The sequence below is a fragment of the Rhinolophus sinicus genome, chromosome X, assembly GCF_036562045.2.
Source record: "Rhinolophus sinicus isolate RSC01 chromosome X, ASM3656204v1, whole genome shotgun sequence".
Taxonomy (NCBI): domain Eukaryota; kingdom Metazoa; phylum Chordata; class Mammalia; order Chiroptera; family Rhinolophidae; genus Rhinolophus; species Rhinolophus sinicus.
In genome coordinates, this window is record NC_133768.1 from 75777161 (window position 1) to 75791301 (window position 14141).

The 14141-nt window shown below is 38.7% G+C and overlaps 1 protein-coding gene across 5 annotated transcripts in view; it reads right to left on the minus strand.

Moving 5' to 3' along the window:
- ACSL4 (acyl-CoA synthetase long chain family member 4) overlaps positions 1-13550 on the minus strand; it is an 87440-nt gene extending 73890 nt beyond the window's left edge. For 2 of the 5 annotated variants that reach the window (XM_074324078.1, XM_019717914.2), the window contains exon 1: positions 13292-13523. The gene's annotated coding sequence lies outside the window, so the exon portion shown is untranslated. Of the gene's footprint in view, positions 1-13291 lie in introns of all 5 variants that reach the window. The other 3 variants (XM_019717911.2, XM_019717909.2, XM_019717913.2) reach the window with 3 other exon arrangements.
- Between the last annotated feature and the right edge of the window lie 591 nt (positions 13551-14141).

Below are 14141 nucleotides of genomic sequence, written 5' to 3' on the forward strand. Positions count from 1 at the left end.
AGCTCTGGGGACAGAGTCCCAGAGAGCGGTTTCCAAACTCTTGACCTCACATGGAAAGGTGCTGGCTCGGTTATTAGATAGCCATTAGCTGTAATCAGATGGCCATCCACTGTGGCTGGTTGGCCATCAGCTGTTACTGGTTAGCCATTAGCCACTAATATAACTGCCGTGGCTATGCTGGCAAGAGGGTTGTTGGTTGGTTCGTTTGCAGAGAAGCGGATAGCAGATTGGGATGGCGGATTGCCGCTAGCAAGTGTGGGTAGCAGGCGCATGGTGGATTGCGGATCCTGTTGATCTTACTTCCTGTGTCTCTCCCGGCCGCCAGGGAGACTAGGGTGCAGGAAGACCCCTTGTTGGGGTACTGGCGGATGTTTGCTTTTGAATCTCCAACCCAGCTGCCATCAAGAATATAGTCATATGAACCCCCTATCCATGGCTCCATTGGGGTTCCTTTTTGGACTGTGTTCTTGTGCGGGGAGCTGGAGCTGAGACCCTGCATGACAAGAGCCAGAGGATGAAGGGGAGGTTCTACAAAAGAATAAAAGGAAGAAAAATGCAGAGCTAAAAAACACAATGAGAAAACTAAAAGAACTTGATCAATTTCATCTGTGGACTATCAGCTGTTACCAAAAAACGCTGCCTTCTGATTATACTACTACTCCAGCAAGTGTAAAATTTGGAATAGGTTAGTTCCACTGGGGAACACATCCAAAGAAGGTTTTGTTACTTGCAGGTTTCAGTACTTAAGTATTTAAAATGCCTCAATATAAGGCACTTTTACATAGGATGAAATACAAAACAAGAATTTTAAGAACAGATTTCAAGAGAAGCACCAGACTACTAAAAACAAAGCAGAGCAGAAGCCTTTCCCCATCTCAGTGAAACACTGTTTAAGGAAGAGTTAGGTACTCCCATATAAAAAGGTCAGCCAAGAAACCTGCTACAGTTTCAATAGTGTTAATACTTCCTACTAGTAGAGTAGATATCGCCCATTTATCCCCAAAGCATTTAACTTCTGCTGCATCTATAATGTAATTTGCCTTTAAGATATTTCTTTGCAGTTACTTCTGTGAATATTTAATCAAAAAAATATCATCTTTAAACTAAGTTATAATTCAATCCTCCTTGAAGTATCTGCACATCCATACTCTTCCAAAGCAAAACTAAGGTCCACACAAAGGGAAGTTTTGAAAACAAAAGTTCTCTTTTGCCATACATGTCGAGGTCTCAGGTTATGTGACAGCATCTTAAAGTATTATCAAAATGCTTCCAACACCCTCATGTTATGGTTTCCAGGGCTACTATGCCTAAGAGTAGAAGGGAAAGGCTCTGAGGTTCAGAGCCTGGTGCCAAGCCCAGGCAACATCCTGATCTTTCAATAGCAATGGGACAGTGCCGGTAATTAAAAGCAAGAATAAAGTTAAAAACTAATAATAATAAAAAGGTCTATTAATAGCAGGGCATGGCCAAGTACCAAACTCCATCCAAAACAAATTCCTAGTCACTCCTCCCAATGCAAAAGAAATGATCTCATGAGAAAATGTTTTCACCTCTAGAAGAGAATGGACAAATAAAATTACCTTAGTGTTAAATTAGCTGGGAATGGTGCAAAATTAGAGAATCAACTCTAGTTTGAAAAAAAACATTCTTTCAATCAAAATTGGCTGCTTCGAAATGAGTAGCCTGCATCTCACTAAAGTCATTAAAGTAACATAAGTGTTATATAACAATAATCCCACCTTTGAGAAATACACGTAGAGTTTTGACTCAATATTGCAGATTTCCACTGGAGACTGATATTAAATACTGTAGGGCCTCTCACTACATATACAGTAAGTCCTAACTTAATGTCATTGATATGTTCTGCAACTTGAAACAAAACCATGTATAAGGAAATCAATCGTTAGCATAATCTGGTTGACATACACAGGAGTTAAGTTCCTCAGGTAACTCACAAGATTATAGTGAAACGATACTGAACTAAATGACGCTGTTTAGTTACACACTTAGCTTAAGGAACCCCAATGGGCTACAATTTGTTTTAAAAATATGTCTCTGAAGTACAAACTGGAGTTGAGATCCCTGTTTTCAAAACTCAAGGTACACTGGCTAGACAGCATAAACTCATTGGCATCTCTTCCGTCTCTGGTCAGCCCCTAGCATAGCATCCACCTCCTCTTTCCTACCAGCAGTGCCCTCAGGAACAAGACCCTTCAGACGAAGCAGGAAGGGAGGTAGTAAACAGTCTTCAGTTGAGATAAATTCGAAACAAGATTGAAATCAAGACCTTTCTCCATAAAGAAGTTTAAAAAATAAACTACAATCTTTAGGGTTATGGGCTTTTTGAGAAAAAGCTCAGCTGTCTAAAAACTTTGTTAGGAACAAACCTCCCATTTTAACAAAGGTTATCATTGCAATCATAGGCTAACCACTCCACACCAACATTTCATGAAACCAAAGAACAATGGCATAAATGCAGGGTACCTGCAAGACACAGGGATTTGGGGGGGTCCTATATCTGAGCACTGGAATGTTCTCCCAAGGTAACCCCACTGAGCTGGGTGGGAAGCAAAAATTAATATAAGACCCAGTCTTATATAAGAGCCGGTATTATATTATTATATTATATCATATTATATTATACCCAGCGTTATTATTACAGTAAAATAATACCGGGTCTTATACTAATTTTTGCTCCAAAAGACGCATTAGAGCTGATTGTCTGGCTAGATCTTATTTTCGGGGAAACACGGCAGTTGGTACAAATGTCTTTTTATCCCCACTGGTACTCCTGAGGTCAAGAATCACCCCTTGTTCAGTTCTACCACTGAGTCCCCCAAAACATGATGAAAAGTGATGTAGGGAAACTCCATTTCAAACCAGGCATAGAAAAAGAGGTGGGGGATTCACCACAATGGTTTCCATTTGGCAGTGTCTCTTCCAAAAATACTGTAAAGGACACCACCTGTAAAGAAGCAAACTTTGGGGGTATTTCCTAAAGAAAGCTACTTCCCTACAAACATTTTTAATACTTAACAATCTCTTGGTGGTCAAGATATGAAAATTAATGTCAATATGTGTATAAATTACAAACCTACTCCCACATAAAAATCCTGACCTTCATACTTGATACTAAAAACAAAATCTAGGTAAAGGAATCAAAAAACTGGGGGGGGGGGGAGATATTTGAGCTGTACAGCATCCTTACAAGTTCAGTCATTTTGCTTTAAAATGTATAACCTGTAACTATATTTGAATGAATACGCTATGACATCTCTATTAGGGGAAATAAACACTACATAGCCTCCCATCTGCAGGTTGCTATAATTCACCAACAGAGAGCCCGAACCCTGCCTTTTTTAGTTTCCACATTACGGAAACTACTTGCTTCACAGAAATTCTAACCTACTCCTGTAGGGAACTGCCTGGGCACAGAGAGAATCCCAAATATTTTACTTTATACCATCCTAGACTAACCTTGCACTTGACCAAATCCTGAATACTTCTGTGGTTCCAGGTCTAAGAATACCATTATCCCTGGTCTATTTTTGCCCCTGCTCCATTTGTCTGAAACACATTCATCTGACAATTGTTTATAGCTATTATAGTTCTGCCCAGTTCGATCCCTTGGTCAAGTTATGATTAGCTATTCTTTTAAGCTACTTCTCAACTAAGTATCTTCAGTGGTCATGTGGAACATAGCTTCTTTTTACTTGGATTCACCCCATGAGATATTAGCATTAGTTCAGTCTTCTCTTATGTTTTCAAAGCCAAGACTGAATTTTAAGCTCACTCACCAAGTCCCTGCTTACTGTCTGAGGGAAGTTTTCAGCTTTCAGTTTATTTGAGAAGCAGGAATGATTAACATGCAGGTATCCCCCACTTTTCAAAAGTTCATTTTATTCCATTCTGTTTTTGCTAACAGAAAGAAATCCAAAGCGGATTTTTGCTTTTGTGAAAAAAGCATTCAGCATTTGTTTGTTTTTTGTTTGCAGCAGCCATTACAGAGGCAGCGCACACCCCCAGCTCCTTCCCTGGGAACTACACTCAGCATCTCAGCATAGAACTGAACTGTGTCTGTGAGCATCTCGATTTATTCTGTACTTTATCTCAATTTATTCTGTGCACCCATTAGCAAGATGTGTCCTAAGGTGATTGTTTCTTCACTTTATGCTATTTCGGTTTAGGAAAGTTTTCATAGGAATGTTCTACTTTCGGGTAGCAGGGGAAACCTGTATTCTGAGCATAATGACTGATCACCATAACAACTATAGCAGCTCTGCCCATTTCTCCAGGTTTCCTTTTATGACTCATCACTCAAATAACCCCAGAGGAGTGGTCCTTCAAAACCCTATCATTACTTTTTTATAGTACTAAAATACTTTCAGCACACATTAAAGGCAATAATCAGAACACAGGTATTTCACCATGCCTTCCACTGCATTAACTTCATAACCACTAGACTCCACCACTCACATTTTCAACTTCTCTCTAATGGTCTACTCTTACATGCCCCTGTCATTAATCAGGTGAGAGAAATAGGGAACCTCTATCCTGGCTCCCCTGTAAAATCTGCTAATTTGACAGCACCTATGAGAGAAAAATCCTCATGCTGTGAAATCAATTCGAAAAAGGCCAAGACACACCATGTGCCTTGAAGAACAGGAATAGTTTCAATCGCTGTACAAAAAAAATATGAGCAGCTACAATGGCCCTTACATTAACACTACTCTCTACACGGCAGACTCTTCTGTTGTAAAATAGTCTGTGAATTCATGGAAAATTATTCAAGTATCAAAAAAGTCTTCAGCGTAAAGTGAGGTATTTCACCTCTAAGACTCACTGCATAAACCTGAAGATTTTATACTGAGCCTTCAGCAGATGTGCATAATTAACGCTTCTAGATGACATGAGAGAGCAGAATACATACATACTTGCCAAAATCAAGTTTGGTTCTCCAATACAGTTCTAATATTCCATTTTATATATGATAGAGTGAGATACCATACACAAAAGATTCATGTTGCTACATATACCTAGGTTTTTTTGTATGTTGTAAAATAATACAATTATGCCCACGCCTTTACCAAAAATTAGTTGTTTTTCCCTTGAACCAAAAAACTGTTCAAGCTCACTTTTAAAATCTTCATTAAAACCAAACTCCACCCAAGACTCCTAAGGACATTTTAATATATTGCACTTATACATCATTCCTAGTCACTACAATTTAAATAACATGTTCATAGTTAAATTCAAATCACAACTGAACTGGTTCAACATTGAGGATTTAAAAATTCCATGGTTATTTACTTTTGGTGACCATGACTTTTTTTTTTAAGATTATATAGTTTGTCCTAGAGACCAGTTATTTTAACAAGAATAGAACACTATATTTACACAGTACTGTGTTGTTCTTTTCCGACCAAGATGTCTTTTTCACTTATTCAGAGTTAACCAATCTCATGAGAGATGCTCACAATATAGTGTCAAGTTAAAGGAAGCAAGTTACAAATTCTTCAGAAAGAATCCATTTTTGTAGAAAGATACGTTTGCACACATGCCTGCACAAGTGTATACTCATATATGTGTATGCATGTGTCCATACATGCATGTACACAAACATATGTGCACAAAGTTGACAACAGAGCTGTCTGGGTATGAGACTACAGTGTTTTAAATTCTTATTTATACTTATATCTTCAGTGGAGAAAATTTAGAAAATACAATACTTTAACAAAGGGACAAAATTATTTTTTAAAATACCTGTGTGCTCACTAAGTATTATACAAAGCACTACATTTCTAGCACAGTATCACTGTATAATGTACAATGAAGACTAGCACTGCAAGTATCCTCCATTGTGTAAATGTTTCATACTATTAACCTGTATAGTTACTATCAAAATAGTAATCATAAATTTAGAAATACACTGTAGAATTGTTTAGGGTTAAAAGTAAAAGCATCCCCATGAGGCTTTCCCCTAACAGCACTCCCTTTTTCTCTAGAGATAACTATTTGTGGTATTGATTAGACCTTTTTGTATTATCTATACACATGATAAAGGTCTTGTTTTTTCTGATAAGTGGAATAATGGTATACAAAATGTGCTATAACTCACTCACTCCCTTCACCCCTTTAACAACGTACTTTAGAACTCCTGAGTCAGTTTATATAGGTCCAAGAGGTTTCTCTCCTTTAAAAGCTCTATGGTATTCCATAGAAGAGCATATTACTATTTAAACCATTACCTTATTGATTGACATTTAGGTTGCTGCCAAGTTTTCAGTGTTATGACCTGTTTGTTTCACGGCAGTGAAATCTTATACATATGTTCATACACATGTGCAGATATTTCCCTAGAATACTTTCCTAACAATTGCTGGGTCAAAACACATGTATAACATTTAAACATGAAAGAATTTTGGTATTGTTTATCAACAAGTTATACAATTGGCTCTCTCATTAGCAGTGCACGACAGTACCAATTTCTTTTTAAAGTGGATATTATAGATTTTGCCAATGTATTTGGTGAAAATGGTGTTTTTTTTAAAAAAATTAAAAACAGCCAAAATGGAGTCACTTTTGCTAAGCCACATAACCAAACCAAAACTTAATAACGTAATTGCAGCTTCATTCTCTTCCAGGAGTGGAATTTTAAACCAGTCTTGATCAATACTAGTGAGGTAATCTGTACGATAAAACCCCTGCCATTCCCTTCTCCACAAAATAATCCTTTCTTTTCCTAAAAACACCCCTGCCACACCCTTCTTCCTATAAAAACCTTCCATGTTGTGCAACCCCTAAGAATACCCTGCTAGATAAAAGGGATGTTGCCTGATGCATGAATTGCTTAATAAAGCCAATCAGAGTTTCAAATTTACTTGGCTGAATTTTGTTCTTTAACAATGTTTTCATTTCCCTAATTACTGGAGTGAATTTGGGCATCTTTTCTTTTTTTAGTCATGATTTTCATTTGTTTTTTCTGGGAAATGACAATTCATAACCCTCAGCCACTTTTTCTAATGGGTGCCTTTTTATTGATTTATTGGAGCTCTTTACATATCATAGATAATATATAATAGAAGCCTTTTAATCTAATATTATTTGGAACAGTTGATTAGTTAATTGAAAAGGTCAATTAAGGTAAACAATCATAAAAAATATGCACATGACAAACGTTTGTTTTATCTTCATTTCATTTTTATCAGTAGTAAATGTACACTCATTCATCAAACTTTTGATACAGGGCCAAGAGGACAAAACCTTTTTAACTCCAGGCCCAATGATTGTAAGAAATTTAAACTGAATTCTTAAACATAGAAGTTCAAAGAACTTAAGACACTTGGCAAAGCAAATGAGTGAAGAACCCTTTTAGAGTTCTATATTTATTTTATACAAATCATTTATTGTTGTCTTACCCTAATTGAACAGTAATAACTTGCTTTCATCAACTCTTTCCAAAACACTCAACTTGTTTTGAATAAAAATAAAATGAACACAATGTAACTATCACCCAGCTTCAAAAATTATCCGTATGTGCTGTATTGTATTTCTTTTGCATCTCTATGCACTCTGCACATCCACCAAACCCCATATAACTTGAAGTAAATCCTAGACATATCATTTCATCTGCAAATTTTTAGTAAGAACTTCAATTCCCCACTACTCATATTTTATCATGTTACAAAATATGAAAATAAATTACATATTTACAAAAACAAGAATAACCAGCATATACAGGTTCAGTAATAAAAGTATCTGTTCTACTGATGGGTACACAAGTATACTGGCATCTGGAGACCAACTTAGCAACAGCAAGTGTTCAGTGTATTTTACATAGGAAATGTGGTGAGTCAGTTAAGTGGAAGCCAATAAATCTTCTACTGCATATGTAGAAGTCATTTTCCTCCAGTCTGTTGTCTTTTTAACTTTGTTATGGTTGCCCTACGCTTTCCAGAAGTTTTTTAAATATATGCTTAGATTTTTAAAATATATACTTTATTTTTGTGTACGATGTGAGGTGGGAATCTCTTTCTAAATGTATAGCCAACTAGCCTAACTCAATTTCCATTTTCAGCATCACACATGGCATTTAAAAGAACTAAAGTATCAACTTTTAACTTACAAAAGGAAGCTGTGGAAAGAAAATAATAAACTAACACTCTAAGTTCAGCTTGATAGGCTCAAACTACTATGTATATAAAAATCACATAGAAATTTTGGGAGCAGGAGCAACAGCACTGCCATTCCTGGCTCTCATTAGCACCCCCACAGCAGAATTGCCAAAGGACATCCGGACCACGCAGGCCTCTTTCTGAACGAACCCCACTAATTTTGGTACGTGTAAATTTACATTCACATTGAAACAGCCCATACTTGACAACAAAATGGACCTTCCCAACTCCCCAGCCATTCCTTAATGCTGTTCCTAGACCCCAGTACCTTGTGGACTTAGTAAAGAAGATGAATACAATCTTCCCAACCACAATTTCCCATGGAAATATAACTAAAAGGTACTGAAAATCAAGGTAAATTTTGTTAAATTTCCTTTATAACTCAGAGACTCAATGATTTATGGGGTTGCTTTGTCTCTGGGCAAACTTTTTCTGTAAAGGACCAGAGAGTAAGAAGGCTTTTAGGGCCATAAGTTCTGTTTCAATTCTGACATATTTTGAATGCAGCCAGAAAATACATAAATGAAAGGATGTGGCTGTTTTATAACAGAAGTTAAAAAAAAAAAAAAAGGCGGTGGGCAGGATTTGGTCATTGGCAGTTTTTTGCTAGCCCTTGCCTTATACCTATGATTATTGATCTTTTCAAAGTAGGAGTCCACTACTCTAGCTGTACACGTATTGGAGCAAATATGGTGAAATTGAAAGGACAAGTAATCATTTCAATACCACCTTACAGAAATGAATACTCAAAAGCAATCACTAAACTTTTCCTGTAAGTTCTTCTCATAATGAGCATATGCAGTTTTCAAAATATAAAACTGCAAGTCCCCTTAAAGCTGTTTATTTTAAAAGACAATTAGAATGAACATTAAGTAGCTACTATAAAAGGAAAATATACAGAGTCTAGACATACAAATTCAATGATCTTTTATCTATTATTCTGGTAATCAGTAGTCAGTATAAAAAGTCCATGGTCATGATTCACAACTTCACTACTAAAAATGCAGAAGTGAACATCCAAAGTACATTTAAATGAGAACATAAATGTATTCTTTGGATTATTTACCAGAAACCTTGATTAATTAAAAAAAACTATACATTTTGCCAAAATATTTTTAGTTTAGAAAATAAAACCAAAATCTCTTTGGCACACTGTGTGCCTATTTAATTTTAAAATATTAATTTTAATATTTCACTTGACAGCCTGGTAAGGCAGAAATTATATGTTTAAGGCACAAAAGGACAGCAGCCATTTTAGTATACTGAGAGCACGTATGAGTATGTATTCACACTCTAAGCCATCAAGAGCACTTGTTCACAGAATACATTTGAACTCCAGGACTGGTGAAAGAAAAAAAATGTTCACACTGCTTACAGAAGTACTGGATTTATACAGAACAGCAAGGAATAAATTAAACAACAAAGGTACATAAGACTCCTTGACACCAAAGGCACAATCGATAAAAGGAAAAGTTGATAAACTGGGCCTCATCAAAATTAAAGACTTTTGTTCTTTGAAACTCCCTATGAAGAGGATGAAAAACCAAGCTACAGACTGGGATAATACACTTGTGAACCATGTATCCAACAAAGGACTAGTATTTAAAATATATAAAGAACACTCAGAACTCAACAGTAAAACAAACCAAAAAATCCAACTAGAAAATTGACAAGAGACACATCATACATTTCACTGAAGATAGAGATGGCAAATGAGCACATGAAATGATCAACATCATTAGCCACTGGGGAAATGCAAATGCAAACTATAGCAGGATATCACTAGACACCTATCAGAATGGCTAAAATAAAAAAGTGTAACAACACCAAATGCTGGCAAGCATGAGGAGTATTCGTGTGTTATTGGTGGAAATGTAAAATGGTAAGCCATTCTGGAAAAGTTTGGCAGTTCCAATTAAACTGTAAAGATGCAGCTACCATACAATCAGCAATTGCACTCTTGAGAAATTGCACCCAGAGAAATGGAAATTTATGTTCACACAAAAACCAGTACACAATTTTTCATAGGAGCTTTATTCATAATAGGTAAAACAACAACAAAAAAACAACAGGAAACAGCCCAATGTCGTTCAAGAGATGAATGGTTAAACAAACTACCGGTAGTACATCCACACGTGGAATATGACTCGGCAATGAAAAGGAACTATTGATACAAGATACATGCCCTGCATGAATCTCCAGGGAGTTACGCTGAGTGAAAAAAGCCAATCTCATAAAGTTACATACTATGTGATACCATCTATATGACATTCTTGAAATGGCAAAATTATAGGCATGGAAAACACATTAGTGGTTGCCAGGGGTCAGGGAGGGAGGGAGATGTCTGTGACTCTAAAAGGGTGACGGAACTGTTCTGTTTCTTAACTTTTGTGGTGCTTACACAAATTTACACATAATACTGCATAGAACTAAATCCAGTTATGCATGTTACCATGAGGAAAATTAGATAAAGTGTATTATTTCTGACAACTGTATGAGAATCTACAACTATCTCAAAATAAACAGTTAAAAGAGAAAGAAAAGAGTATATAAGACCAGTCAGTGGCAGGAATAGAAAAATGAAACTCTTATTTTTGCTAAAGTCTCAGCAATTGAAAGTCAAGGAAGGAAAAAAAAAAACCGGAATGCCAAGAAGAGAGCCTACAGGACACGATTAATACAATCACCTCCTCCTCCCCCACAGAGCTTCAGTGTCTCCAGGATTTTCTTTATGTCCCTGATTTGATTGTTGTTGTTGTTAATAAAAATAAACGGTGCATACATCTATCTCTCCACAACCTTGTCCAACATCCCAGACTATAAACTCATAGGGCAGGTACTGTTGTAACCATCATATCCTGGTGGCCTGGCACAAAATAAGTGACAGATGAAGAAACAAGATAAATTGAATAAACTAACGAATGAATGAATGAGATGCTTGCATATTCTTTTAAAGTTCCTAGTCAATTACAGTTACATTTGCAGTTCTTACAAAATTTTAAAAGCCATGAACATTTTTTTAAAGAGTGTGGTATGCACATATTTCACTTGCAAACAGAAGTTAACAATACCTGACTTTTATAAAATGCTTCCCCATTTATAGACTCCACAATATAGTATAATTCATCTGATAAGGATGAATTAAGAATTATGCATATGTAGATTGGAACTAGCCTTTGCAGATCTTTGAGAAAAACGTTCTAAACAACTGGAATAACTAAGGATATATGGCACAGCCTTAATCACATTGCATCAGATAGATAGGCAGACAGATGATAGATTTAATACATATATATGTATTTTTATATATAGAGATTTAATATATATATATATATATATATATATATATATATACACACACACACACACACACACATATATCAGTGTAAGAATTCAAATTGGGGGACGCTTTTACGGATGCAAAAACTAAGAGATAAAAGGACGTGTTCAAAGTTATACAACTAGCTAGAGCTGAAACTGAGTCTGAGCCTCTCCAGAGTCCCAATAAATTTCTCCTCTAGTAAACTGGGCAAGACTCTCCTTTCTCCATCCATCCCACCCCTACCCAAAACAAAAATCTAAATAATCTGAATCACTTATGTTTTTAAATAGGATTTTTTTAAGGGGGGAAAAAACCCTGAATTTACTCAAGCTTTTCATTGTTGCATTACACCTTCAATGGACTTTTAGGTGTCAACTTACTTCTCACATCAGAACAATAAGGTACTTTATGGTGTTAAGGGCTGTACTAACAGTTTAATGTTTCATTCTTCACCTAAATGACAGAGAGGGTGTTAATTCTTACAGGAGTCTTACATGGCTTACTTAGCAGCTTCAGTGGAAAACATGAGCTATTTTACAATTCAAGGAAGAGGCCTTACACTATTAAAATCTTGATTGATATGGTCATTGTTGGTACTGTAACTGAATCTCCAGTTGCTTACAGCCTTATTTATCAAGAACATTTAAAACTATCTGTTAGAGGCCAACTACTGGTTAATGGAGCTTTAATCAGGATAAATCTCCATTATGCAGCAACATGTTACTAAAGCATGAATTTAGAGGTCCTAGTATCAAAGCCCTAGAAAGAACCTTAAGTTCAACACTCCAATTCTTGTAATTGAGGAAACTGAGGCGTTGATTAAAGTATTAGCTCACAAAGTAGACCGTTTACTTTTTAAAAGGGATTCATTTAAATGCTATTTTGCCCTTATCCTGCACCTCACCGTCGTTTCTTAGAGCGATGATTTTTTTTTTAAGGTCAAAAGAGCGAATAGAGCACATTCATTAGAAGAGGGTGAAAAAAATGCCTTTGAAAGAGGAGATGATGGAGTGAAGAGAAATGACGTCTTATTTAAAATATGTAACCCCTTGATGGGGGTTAGGCAATGAATCATGTTCTCAATTTTCCTATGTGCTATAGGCATCAGCCACAGTTCTTTCTGTAGGGTGCTGAAATGAGAGGAAGAGGAAGTGAATAAACCTAACGCTAAATATTTAGCACCCACCGAGAACAGGGATATAGACGGAAAGAACGGGAAAAAATAAGAGCACGCTTCTGCTAAAATTTAGCTGTTTTCTTACAGACCTAAAGAAACGGAAGCTAAGAGGATATTGAAAGTCACGGCATCCCTCATATTCGAAGGGCGGATGCTTCTGGGGCCAGAAAAACCCGCTAACCCTCGGATATGGAGCGACCCAGAGGGAACAAAAATGGAGCTGAGGTGTAGGGGCGCCCTAAAGGTCGTTGGGACGTCTGGCAAGCGCTTGATGTACATCTTTGGGAAAGGTCATGGCAAAGGGTAGTACCTCGATCAGGAAGATGCTTCTGACTTTTGGGGGGCGGTGAGCGGCAGGAAGAAACAGGCCAGGGTCTCAAGGACCCCCGACTCCAGTAAAGGGGAAGATACAGAGACCTCGGGATCTTCCTGACGCTGGGGGAGGCGGGCGAGTAGATCGCCCGGGCTCAAGAAGAAACCGAACCGATTCGGAGAATGGAAACGACCTCTCAAACGCCTCGGGGCTCAGGTACGGGACGGTGGCGCCGCCGGAGCCAGGGCCGGAATGCGCAGGGCAGGGGCGCTGGGGCCGCAGCCTTGCCAGCGGGCATTACTCACCGGAGGCGCTGCTCACCACGTCCTCGCAGCCGGCCGGCGCCTTGCCCTCTGAAAGGTGGCCGAAAGGACCCGCTTGCCCGCTGGCGCTGGGGCGACCAAGGGTGCACCGTGGAGGCCGGAGAAAAAGCCGCAACGGCGCGCGCGCACCCCAAAGACCGGCGGAGGCGGAGCGAGGAGCGGCGCCGCGCGAGCCCGGAAAAGACGCACCCGGAGGGGCGGGCGGAGTGCGGGCGCGCGGTGGTGTGGCTGAGCTGGCCGAATCGCGGGCGGCGCAAGGCTCGGCCCACCCACGCTCCCGCCTCCGCTCGCCCTGGACGTCAGCCGAAAAGGCGGGGCCGAGCGGGCCTGCAGCGGCGAGGGAGGGGTGCTGCAGAGAAGCGGCTTCGGCTAACGGCGCCCGGCTGGGTCGCCGCAGGTTCTGACTCTCGCTTCCCAGCGGCTGCTGCGGGGTTGGCTGGCCGCGTTACCCAGTGTGTATTCAAGGTCCGTGCGCCTGTCTGATTTCAGCGAGGTGCGGAATGGCCCATGCCTGCACCTGTGCTGGCCTCCCAGGTTGAAAGTTCCCCTCAGGTCATCTTCCAGCTGCCATTTAAAGATATTCATGTTTGGACTTCTCTGCCCTTCCTTGGGAGAGAGATCTTAACATTTCTGTTTAAAGGCATCTTGCACCTCCAAGCCTGAGCTAATGCCTCTATCCATTTATCTTGTCTCTGACAGCGTTAAGACCCTCGCTCCCTCCCACTTGTGAAATATCACAAGGATGCAGGATTTTCACTTGATGCCTTCCATATCCACCATGGTGTAATGCCAAGAGAGCCCACAACTGATAAGGAAAAGTCACCGCAGCACT